Consider the following 10,819-nt stretch of genomic DNA (forward strand, 5'->3'; position numbering starts at 1 on the left):
CTCAAGAGAGACATTCACACTAGACGATCTACAAATGTGTCTGAGCTGAAGTGTTTTGTAAAGAGGTATAGTCAAAAGTCCTCCTGTCCTTTGTCTGAACATTCTGCATGTCTGATCCAGAGCTACTGAAAGAGCTTGCTTGAAGTCATTGCTGCCAAAGAAGGTTCAACCAGCTATTAACTGCAAGGGTTCACTTACTTTGTCTCCAGCACTGTGAATGTTTAATGGGTGTGTTCCATAAAGAGAACGTGAGAAATTAGAATCGTTTTTGTGTTATCAGCTTAAGCACATTGTGTTTTTTCTATTGTTGTGACTTATAGATGAGGTTCAGATCACATTTTTAAATTACTGTAGAAAAACTTTTTCTTGTCACTGTATTTGCAGCAGATTTTATTAAGCCCTTTTAAATCAAATCATTTTTGTTGAATTTTAGATATTACACAAAAGTAAAATTATTACAGACCAAGCAGTTGGCATAGATTTACTATTAACACAGATCAACAACAATTTTATGAAGCCCTTTTGATAGTCTGCTATTTCAGAGGGAAGAAGCAGGCACATTTTATGCTCAAAAATTGAAAAAAACAAAAACAAAAAACGATTGTCTATTTCCTAAACATAAAACACGGAAAACTATACAGATTTTCAGCACACCTTTGGGCCGGACTCACACTAGCTGTGGTCGTGTATCACAGTAGGAGGTCCAGTGCATCCGGTCCAGAGCTGTGTGAATGGGCTCCATTGAGAGCCAGTCACAGTCTCCTGTCATGCGAATAGGATGCGGGGAAACCTGCATCCAATTCGCATAAGTGTGAACCCAGCCTTAAAGCCTTTCTTGGATAGCTCGCAATATCTGCGTGAGCAAGCATTTTACAACTGGAAATAATAAATTTTATTTATTTTTTTAAAGGATTGAAGATGGAAAAATGTTACAGATTTGCACCACAGAGATTAGGCGACATAATACATCTAGAAATAAAAAAAATTGTGTATTGATTCAGTGACCGACAATGTCGAAATTTTACAGTTTAGCACCAAAGCTATCAAGCCTTTTTGGACAGGCTCTAGTTTTTTAGGGATTGAGCAGGTGCATCTGCAAAGGAATAGTGCATCTACATAGGAAAACTTAGTGCCTATTTGTTATAAATTTAAAAGAAAAAAAGTCCAAATGATTTATAGCACATCCTTGAAGCCTTTCTTGGATATGCCACTATCTGAAGGGAAAGTACAATGTATCTGGAAATTAAAGAAATAATAATTTATAGAAGAATGAAAATAGAAAAATATTTCAGATTTCCCCCACAGATCTTAAATCTGTTTGGACAGGTTGCATTATCTGAGCAAATGAGTGGGCAAATCATGCAAAGTTATGTAGACAACTCAAAGGTAATGTGTTACCATAATCCCGAAATAGGTTTTGAAGCAAAAACCCCCTTCGTTGTGGGACTTTAAGGGTAACAATAAAATGTATATAGAGAGATAATTTTCTAAAATATTTTATTTTTAATTTTAAATAAATTCTTTGAATAATAATCTCATTATCAAATATTTCAATACAATGTTATAACATATGACCATACATGATTGGTCAAAATGTAAGTTTCAAGTCCATCAAAAGACCTACATATATTTAAAATATATGTAGGTCTTTTGATGGACTTGAAACTTACATTTTGTTGTACTTTTTCAGGAGTGGATTCAAAATCCCTGAGGAAGACTCTTTTGTTACTTAACATATTTTCGAAACGCGTTGGACTCTGTACCACTCCTCAAGTAGCACTATGTTCACTATATATTTATGTGCTTGATGGACCAATCATGTATGGTCATATGTTATAACATTGTATTGAAATATTTGATAATGAGATTATTATTCAAAGAATTTATTTAAAATTAAAAATTAAATATTTTAGAAAATTATCTCTCTATATACTTTTTATTGTTACCCTTAAAGTCCCACAACGAAGGGGGTTTTTGCTTCAAAAATGAGTGGGCAAATTGCATCTGGAAATTAAAAAAATAGTGTCTTTTTGTGTTAAATTGAAAATAAAAATTATGAACCAGATTGTACCACACCTAGCCTTTATTGGATACACCACAATTTCTGAGGGAGAGAGAAAGCATATTGCATCTGGAAGAAAAGCAAAAAACTAGTGAAGACTGAAGATAGGAAAAAGGTTCGAAATTTGAATAACAAATATCAAATCTTTAAGCCTGAGCAGGCTGCAATTTCTGAATGTGCATGTTGTATCCAGAACAAAATAGTATATTCATTTTGTGTACAATTGAAAACAAAAACATTGAACAATGAGCAAAAAGAATTTTGGTTGGCCGCACGTCCAGTAAAATCACTTTTATTTCAGTCCATAAAAACGTACTGTATCCAAAAACACAAATAGAGGGGAGCAGCATCATCAGCTGGTGATGCTGTTACCCTCTTTTTGTGTTTTTGGACATGTTTTTATGGACTTGCTGAAAAAAGGTGATTTTACTGGATGTGAGGCCACCCAGAATTATTTTTGCTCATTGGAATCTGTGATAGACGGGGCCAGCACCTGGTCTGTGTGTAGAGGTGAGAATGGGAGACTGACCTAGGGCGGTGTTCACGCACACATAAACGTTGAACAGAATTGAATTTCACTGTTCAAACCTTTACTGCAATAGGCCACAAATTTCTGAGGGAGAGAGTAAGCAGATTGCATCCACAAGCAGAAAATTGCCTTCTGATGTGGAAAATAATATTCAGGCAGTACATCTCCAAAAGAGCTGCAGCTGGGAGCAAGTCAAATTTTGCTCAAAGACAGAGAGCATGCAGGCTTCTTTTATAAGAATCTCTGACCATAGAATTACATGTGGTACAATACAATTGGTTGGCAAAACATATGTCAATGTTGTTAACATAAATAAAAAAAATAATGGATGTCTGCATCTGCAGACGCGATGTCTGTGAACTGTGTCCCAGCGAACTTTCTCCCAGTAAACTTGTGACTGTCTTAAAAAAAGTATCAATATGAAGCAGAGAGGTCATCTGGAGTTCAATTTTTAAATATACTTATTTTATATCCTATTTTACTCTTAAATCGAAGTTCCACTCAAAAGTGGAACTTCCACTTTTCTGTCTCCTCCCCCCTCCGGTGCCACATTTGGCACCTTTTGGGGGGGTCGGGGGAGGGGGAGGCGGGTACCTGTTTTTGACAGGTACCCTCTCTCCACTTCTGTTGGACCTTGCAGCGGCGAGGTACGTCAGCAGTCCGCCCCCCTCCTCCTTCTTCTGCTTTCTTGCCAGTAACTGAGCGCAAGGCTTCACTGCCAGGTTCTCTAACAGCAATGGCGGCGGCAGCATCCAACATGGATGGAAACATCAGCTGCGGTACCGACATCACTGGATTCCAGGACAAGTAAGTGTTCTAATATTAAAAGTCAGCAGAGGGGGAGGCCGGAACACTGCTTTACGTTTCTAGAAATAATAACCAGTGCTTAACAATACCCATTGCTAGTTAGTTATTAATACATATGCTAATAATTTAAAATGGTCAATATACAATTAGCGCAACCCTATTATCACAAACAGACTGTTAATATATCTAATATCTCCAGTTGCAGCTGACACAGAACAAAATGCTTTCACTACACTTAATCCACATACAATCAAAAATTTGTGCAGCACTACTGTAAACCCCCCATATTATCTTATATAGTACAACTCATGTACATTTTGATTTGTTTCATTCACATCATTGTGGATCAACACTTGGATGAGATTATTTTTTGTTTGGATTTAAAATTGGCTTATTGGAGCAGATTTGTGGACTATTTGCACTTTATCATACTAAATTAGTTTACGGACACATTGCACTTTAGGTATATATCAGTTTTCATTGTATGTATTTTTGCACTTCTGGGAATTTTTTATATGTTGGATTCAACCTATTTATTTAATAAATATTTACATGAGCTGCACTATACAGTATAAGGAAATATGGGGAGCTTACAGTAGTGCTGCACTAATATTTGGTTTTATATGCTAAATATTATCCATAACATGAAAATGGGTTAATATGAATATCCTACTACATTTCCTTATACACAGACTGAATAAAGGAAAATTTGAAAGATTTGTTGCTAATTTTCAATTTTTTTGGGGGGCAGGCCGTGTTTTCTGAGGGGCAAAGCAAGTAGATTGCAGCTAGAAATAAGCAACTATTTTTTTTTCCAAAAATGAACCAAGGCCGTACATGTTAACAGATTGGTACCACCTGCTGATATATGTACTGTAGGCTAGAAAACAAGCAGAATGCAACTAAAGATGAAGATTATTTTTTCTCAGACAAAAAAGAGAAACGACACTGTATTGTGGCAGTGATCAGAAAGACTGCATCTGGAAAAAAATGTATTCTATTTTATTTGCATAATAAAATGAAAAAAATGTAAGTAATACCTTTCAAGCCTTTTTAGATAAATCACTATTTCTGAGGGAGCAACCAGATTTCATCAATAAATGTATGTATACATTTACAATAAATGTAAAATTAGACTGAATCTTTGTATAGACATTATATAAATAATGCACATATTATTATACTTATTAATGGATGAAAAATATAAGGCAGTAATCAACTAATCAGGTCTATTTAAGCCAGAATTATGGTCTGAAACTGCATGGTTTTTAAAATTCCACATATTTGCAGAACAGAATCTCATTCTTTTTTAATAGAAGGTACATTTGAAGGTAGAGAGTTGGCTTTTTTCAGCCAAAAATATGAATAACAAATAGGTTTTCTGGAAGGACACTATTTCATAATCCTTTGAATTAGTGAAAACAGAAGCTTATCCATGTTGATTGGAGATAATCTTGGAGACAGGGAGTAGTCCTATTTAAGCTTTAAAAAAAGAAATTAAAAAAGAAAACTAAGACACCACATCTGGTTTATTGTATTCACATAAACAAAATGCTAGCCAACGCAATCTTATCTATTTTAATGGGAGACACTTTGGAAAGTTGGGACTTGGCCTAAATATTAAATTAAAACGTATTGCTGTAAAGCATTTTTTTTACATGAAACTGAATTTTTTGCAGAACTGAATTACATTCTTTAGGATGGGTTTTTGAATAAGTATATTTCACCAAGAAATATTATGTGTAACCTTATCTATAGACACTGTGTAAACATTGCACACATTTGAGGATCAAAATCTTATCCTGTTCAATATGATGCAATTTGGGAGGTAGCAAGTAGGCATTTATAAATCTGAAATATTAAATGAACATTTAGTTCTTCTAATAATATATAAAAATTGAACAGATTTGATGTACAGAATTACATATTTTTTAAATTTAATTAAACGTCAGAAGCAGACAGAAGTCGTAATACAGCCAGAAATAAGCAATTTCAATTAATTTAAAGTTTTCAAAGACAATATTTTATAACGGTAATAATTTGCTGCACTGAATCTCTTATTTTGAATTGGAAAAAATATTACTAATACAACCATAAGAAAAAAAAAACAGTATTTATTTAGTTAATTATTTTAGAGATGTAACACATTTTAAAGATTTCATGCACAGAGTAATATCCTTTAACTAAAATTACATTTTGGAAGTAGAGAGAAGGCATATTTCAGCCCAGAATATTCAATTATATTTTTATTTTTTTGGATACATAAATTCTAAATCATGAGTCACCGTCACACAAAATGTAATTATATTTCACAGGAGGCAATTAAAGCGGGAGAGAGCAGGCAGACTCCATTCTATTGATAAAGATGTAGTAGCGCCAAAACACTAAATGGCAAATATAAATGTAAACAATATAGAGTGTCCACAGAAAGTCCCAATAGTCCAAAAGATGGAGAGATAGTGTAGATCAATTCCCAACTTCCGACTGTGCAGATGTAAGAAGCCAACACCCAGACGTGGAGTAACACCAACTGCTTACCAGATATTATTGGATATAAAGCGATGAAAACAGACTCAAGTAGGCCATCAATCAAGGGATAGATCACACCATATCACATCAACTCCAATATATTAGGCAGCCATAATGTCAGGGCAATGATATAGGCTCAGATCAAACCACCAGGAAGAGGCATATGGTCACAACTCCAGTTTACCTCAAATAAAAGAAGGCAGAACGATAGTGCAGACTGTACGGACATTCATTTAATTCTTACTCCAAAAACATACTCACATAAGGTTAACCACTTGCCGACCGCCGCACGACTATCTACGTCGGCGGTCAGCCCCTCACAGGCAAACTAACGTAGGGCTACGTTGCTTGCTTGTGAGGGTCTAGGGAGCGAGCGCGCGCCGCCGGAGGCGCGCTCCCGCTCCCGCGTGGTCACGGACCCCCCCGCGCGTGTGACCAGCGGACCCGATGTCCGCCGGCCACTCGGCGATCGGCGGGGGAGAGGGAGAATGTCAGGCAGCTTGTGTAAACAAGCGACCTGTCATTCTCCTCGCTGTAAAGACACTGATCACATGGATCTACTATGTTTACATGGATCTACTATGTAAACAAGCGACCTGTCATTCTCCTCGCTGTAAAGACACTGATCACATGGATCTACTATGTAGATCCGTTGATCAGTGTCCTTACAGCTCAAGCCACAGCCAATCACAGTAGAAAGCACGCCCCTAGGGACACACACAGCCCCTCCCTCCCAAATAAAGTTAACCCCTTCACTACCAGTGTATTTTTACAGTAACAGTGCATATATATAGCACTGATTACTGTAGAAATGTCACTGGTAACCCCAAAAGTGTCAAAAATGTCAGTCAAGGGTCCGATCTGTCCACCGCAATGTCGCAGTACCGCAAAAAAAATCGCAGATCGCCGCCATTACGCGTTAAAAAAAAAAACAACAAAAATGACAAAAATCTTTCCCTTTGTTAGTAAACGCGATTTTTTTTCGCAAACCAATCAAAATACGCTTTTTGCGATTTTTTTACCAAACATAGGTAGCATAAAACAAATTGGCCGAAAATGTTAAAAAATTTTGATTTTTACATTTTTTTTGGGGGGAATTTCATATAAAAAAATGTGAAAAATATTGCTATTTTTGCAAAATTGACGCTCTTTTTTTGTTTATAGCGCGTGATCAAAAAATCGCACAGGTGATCAAATACCACCAAAAGAAAGCTCTGTTTGTGGGAAAAAAAGGACGCCAAATTTGTTTAGGTACAGTGTCGCACGACCGCGCAATTGTCCGTTAAAGTCACGCAGTGCTGAATCGCAAAATACCCCCTGGTCGGAATGGGGGTAAAATCTTCCGGGGCTTAAGTGGTTAAAAACCGCGGTGTATGGTGGCGTGCTGCTCGTTTGCCGGGTCGTCTGACGCGTGTCGTCAAAGTAATGACATCATCAGAGGCGGACCCGACTCCAAACGGCAGCACGCTTAAAACAGACTTAGCCGGAAATGACGTAGGCGGAAACCAGCCGCAGACCGGATACAGTACAGAGGAGCCGTAATAGGCCAAAAAGGGCCGAAAGAAAATGATGATTGGCCTCCTCTCTGTCAGCAAAAACAACTACATAAATCGAGTCGCTGATCCACCGGTGATTGTGATCTGTAATAACAAAACAACCAGGATCGAGTGGAATACAGAAAGTCATTTTAAATCATTTTAAAAGACATAACATTTGTGCAATATTGTCTTAGGCTACAAATATAACCATTTAAGGCCAGAAGAAAGCCAATACATAATTACACATTACTAAAAGGACAAGACAAGTGTTAATGATGCCAACATAGACGGATAAATAGCATATGCATCATACACCCATGTCATCCCAATAGTGAAACATAGAAACAAGACCTTAATAAATAAACATGTTCCATAGTATAGCAACATGAAAAAAAGGGGTATGTAGAATAAAATAAAAAATAAAAAGTGAAAACGGAAATACAATACATCACTAAAGATCCTAACTAATTAGCTGTTGCTGATATAGCAATTCACGTCCCACTCAACGTTCAGCCCCCATGGGGCATAGGTCTTCATATTGAAAATCCAACGAGTTTCCAAACGGGAAATCTCCCGATGGATATGGCTTCCCCTCCAATGGGGGGTGAACTTATCAATCCCCCATATTTTGGTGCCCTTAGGGTTTTTGTCATGACAATTAGCATAATGTCTTGAAACACTATGATTAGGAAAACCCTTCCTAATATTTTTAATGTGCTCCCTCACCCTCACCGTCCAAGTCCTCTTGGTGCAGCCAATGTACTGTAGGCCGCACGGACATTGCAGGAGATAGACCACATTGGTGGAGGAGCACCCAATGAAGGGCTTAATAGGATGTATCTTAGAGGTAGCTGTAGATGTAACTTCGCAGAATTTTCTGCCAATAAGAGAATTGACCTTACAAACCGAAAACCTTCTACACGGATAATATCCGGTTAGGGTGTGGAAAAAAGGTAACTGTTCCGGTTTGTCCAGAACATTCGGAGCAATCTGGAGACGCAAAGGCTCGACACCCCTAAACACTACCGGTGGAACTTCAGGGAGTTGAGGGCCCAGCACTTTGTCATTTTGAAGAACATTCCAATGCTTTTTGAAAATACGTTTGACGTCTCTATACTGCTTCGAATAAGTGGTAATAAAAGAAAAACCAAAACGATTCGAATCACCTTGCTGTTTGGGCTGCTTCTGTAATAAAGTGGACCTATCAATATTCTCCACTTCATGCAGCACCATATTCAAATTGGCCTCATCATACCCCTTGTCCAGGAACTTATCCCTCAACATCAGAGCCTGACTGTGATAAGTATCTGTACTGGTACAGTTGCGACGAAGACGTAAAAACTGGCTCCTGGGTACAGAGCGCAGCCAGGAGGGGTGATGACAACTCCCCTGCTCGATGTACCCATTACGATCAGTCGGTTTGAAAAAAGTACTTGTCACAACTGCACCATCCTTGATCTCTATCGTTAGGTCAAGGAAGTTGATTTTTTTATCACTGACCTCATGCTGCAGGACAATTCCGAGTATGTTGGAATTGAGGTCATTGATGAAACCGTCCAAAGATACTCTGTCGCCATCCCATAGGAGGAGGACGTCATCTATACAGCGCCTCCAGAGAACCAATTCGGGTCTCGGCCGGCCATAGATGACGTCCTCCTCCCACTTGGCCATAAACAGATTTGCCATGCTCGGTGCATACTTAGCACCCATGGCGACTCCCCTCTTTTGCAAGAAAAAGGAGCCGCCAAACCAGAAGTAATTGTGTTGCATGGCAAAAGTGAGTAGCGACAGGATGAACTCCCTTTGTGATGAAACCAGGGAATCATCCCTCTCCAAAAAGGTTTGAACAGCTTGGTGCCCATGTTCATGGGAAATAATAGTATAGAGGGAGGTGACATCTGCTGTAGCCAGCAGATATCCCTCCCTCCACTCTATATGTTCCAAAATATTCAGAACCTGTGTAGAATCTCTCAGGTAAGAAGGGGTGTTGGTGACAATCGGTTGTAGGTACCCGTCTATATACCTCCCAACCCTACTAGTGACGGAATCTATGCCGCTCACTATAGGGCGTCCAGGAGGATTAAGGGAGTTCTTATGTACCTTTGGGAGGTAGTATAGAACGGGCACCCTCGGAGCCACCGGAACCAAAAACAACCTCTCCTTCTTATTGATGATATTGTCCTGATACCCCTGGTCAATTAGGGTAGATAAATCCTTTTTGTACCGATTTGTGGGATTATACAGGAGTGGACTATAAGTGTCCGTATCAGAAAGCAACCTGTTCATCTCCGCATAGTAGGAGGATTTGTCGAGAACGACAATACCCCCCCATCCTTGTCAGCGGGCCTGACAACAATGTCGTTTCTTTTCTTGAGGGATTTGAGGCCATCATTGAACCGAAACTCGTTTCTGTCCTTCCTAATTTGTAAGGCCTCTACATCTTTGAGGACCAAGTCCTTAAAAACCCCTATGGACGGGGCCACAAAGCCAGGGGGGTTGAAGAGTGAGGCGTTAGAAAGTCCTGAATGTCTAATACGCCCATTGACAAGCCTATTGTCTCTGATGGGTTTAGACATAACATACCTTTTGATATTCATTTTACGGATGTACTTATGTACATCCATAAAAAGTTTGAACCTGTCAAGAGGTTTGGTGGGGGCATATTTCAGGCCGTGTCCAAGGACCAATTTTTCATTGTCAGAGAGGGTAGCGGAACTCAGGTTAAAAATCCCTGCATCTCTTAATGCATTTTTCTTCTTTTACCTGGTCCGCCTCCCCCCTCTGGTCCCTCTCTTTGTTTTCCGTCCTGTTTCCTGTTTTGACTGGGATTGTGAAAATCCCCTTGTGGTCTTTGTTGCTGCACCCCCGTCCTCCACCGTTCCACTGGTTGGTGTACTGTGGGTGATTAGTGATGTATCTTTCATCATAGTAATCGTCACCTTGATCCTTGACCACCTTGATCCAAAGGAGCAAACCTATCCTCCCTTCGTGGTGTGCCATAATTGGTATGGCCTTGGTGATAGTCATTCCGTTCTTGGTAATAACCATCACGTTGGTAGTCAGTCATTTGGGGGTTGTTTGGGGGTCTGGCACCCTTGCCTCTCTTGTTTTTACCACGTCCTCTACCCCTTCCTGGTATTTGCACCCATTCACGTTGTATAGGTGTCCGGGGTGTGCGGGGTGATGACACCATGGGAAAAACCGTTTGAGAAGGGGGAACAGGAACTGATGCGGTAGATTGACCCACTGCCTCAGCCTGAATCAAATCCTGCTTTTTCTGCCATTTAAAGATTAAATTAGACTTATAGTCCCCCAAATCCCTAAGGTACTTCTTTTTCTTTTTGGTTTTCTGGT

Source organism: Pelophylax lessonae, assembly GCF_965119305.1.
Source record: "Pelophylax lessonae genome assembly, chromosome: 6".
NCBI classification, from domain to species: Eukaryota; Metazoa; Chordata; class Amphibia; order Anura; family Ranidae; genus Pelophylax; species Pelophylax lessonae.